This window comes from Pyxicephalus adspersus, chromosome 1 (genome assembly GCF_032062135.1).
Source record: "Pyxicephalus adspersus chromosome 1, UCB_Pads_2.0, whole genome shotgun sequence".
NCBI lineage: Eukaryota > Metazoa > Chordata > Amphibia > Anura > Pyxicephalidae > Pyxicephalus > Pyxicephalus adspersus.
Window position 1 is genome coordinate 34,641,368 of NC_092858.1, and position 2,069 is coordinate 34,643,436.

Here is a 2,069-nt window from a genome sequence, read left to right on the forward strand (position 1 = left end):
TTAGACCCTCCATTAATTTCTAATAAGTTGCCTCCATTGAAGAGATTAAACCTTTTATTTGTACTCACCAGGAATAAAAGGCAAAATCAAGTTTTAGAGTTGTTTCCAGGACTAAATGGGAAATTGTCCAATGAGGACATCTTTTTGGGTGCAGCTATCTATGAGGAGAATGGCCTTAATTTTGGAAGATTTCCTCTAACCTTCTGTTGTGTCTATGGGACAAGAAGTAAGATTGCCTCAATGGTACACAGGGAGTAAAACGAGAAGCTGGCAGGGGTTTAAACCCTTCTCTATGTTATCCACAGCTAAAGGAAAATATTTTGGCTATACACACACCTAGTCTTCTATGAAATAACATTAACATGATAAAGAATATATTAGAATGTTTACATATATTTTAAGGCTTTTATGACATTTTATCAATTAGGCTTAGATTGACATTTGCAAACATATATTTAATGTTCATCCCCCATAATACAGAAACCTAGACAAAAATTACATTGGGATATATAGTAATATAGTGGGACAGGAAGTGGAAAAAAATCTCTCTGGATTGGTTGAGATCCCTCTCCTTGCATATAAGGGAATAGTGCCATTTTCCTGAACATTTCACCTTACACACAAACTAATTTCTTGTCTAACTGATTCTTTTAAAACTGAATAGATAGCTAAACCTTTTTTTATATGTATAGAGTAGAGAAGAGTAAAACCCTGCCAGGTTATTCTATGTTGTTCATGCACCATTTGGGAAATTTCCTTCCTTACTTCCTGACCCAAAGACTCTCTGAAGAAGACCAGAGGTAGACCACTCCTAGACAGTTGTCCCCGTAACAGATGTCCACATTAAAAATATCACTTACCTCTGTAAGGGTTCTGGGGACAATGCTAAAACTGTGGAATTCTTTTAGCCTTTCTCTGTGACAATGGTCTCCAGTACAAATAGCGTGGTGAAGATCCCTAATGGGGATGCAAATAGCAATGAAAACTTGGCAGACCCTTCTCTACTCTATTCTGGTAAAAAGAAAGCAGTTTTCTAGAGATACAATTAAACATTTACTTTTGGTTCTTTAGACTAAAAACATCTTTTGGTTTTCTTCAACAGGGTTTAATGAAGAACTTCCTATATATACAACATACATATCAACATGAAGAACATCATTTCATTGTATGGTAAAGTTTACAGGTTTAAACACAACAGGTGAGTATATTTCAGTGCCTTTTGTGTGTGTAGCACGTTTTCTGCACTGGGTGAGGTGAGTATGGTGCTGGGTTTGGAATTAGTGCAAGGATTTAGTTAGCTATGGGGGGGTAAGAACTAAAGTTAATTTACAATCTTTTTTTCACAAGGATTTACCCTCACCCCAGTAGACTGGAACGGCAACCATAACAGGCTATTGTGACCACAACATATACAGGATTTGAAGGGATCCACATTGCTTGGATCATTCTAGTTGGTGTGAATGCTGTCTTTTCCCCTTTACAAATTCAACTCCATGGTGTGATTCACATTTGTAAAACAATGTGATCAGTTGTATAGATAGCTAATTGTATTTGCATTGCCTGCTTGTTTTTCTCATCTGCAAATAAATGAGGTTTGTTATTCTGCATCTTGTGTGGATACAGGCAAATTGTTCTCTTGTTCACATAGTCAGCTGCTGAATCACCTGATTACAGCACACATAACACTTATTTAACCTGTTATCAGTAAATATAAAAAGTGCAGCAATTAAGGTTAAGACAACTTGATTTTGAGTCTTATCAGCCCCCAGTATTTTCCAGATATAACTCCATAGTGGAAGTACATGCAGTCTTTGAGTGTATTATTATTATTATTATTATTAATAAACAAGGTTTATATAGCGCTAACATATTACACAGCACTGTACATTAGGTAGGGGTGGCAAATGACAGACGAATACAAACAGTGACACAAGAGGAGGAGGGGACCCTGCCCCGAAGAGCTTACAATCTAGGAGGCGGGAGAAGTAACACACAATAGAAGGGGAGATATGTAGTGGTGGGAAGTAGTGATGGTTTCAAAAGACAGAAGAAGATGGGTAGGTGAGTTT

The 2,069-nt window shown here is 37.0% G+C and overlaps 1 long non-coding RNA gene across 1 annotated transcript in view; it reads left to right on the top strand.

Moving 5' to 3' along the window:
- The window catches only part of LOC140321570 (uncharacterized), a 20,349-nt gene extending 18,289 nt beyond the window's left edge, over positions 1-2,060 (top strand). The window contains exon 3 of the long non-coding RNA XR_011918980.1: positions 1,103-2,060. This is a non-coding gene — a long non-coding RNA (uncharacterized lncRNA). The remainder of the gene's footprint in view (positions 1-1,102) is intronic.
- The last annotated feature ends 9 nt before the right edge of the window (positions 2,061-2,069 follow it).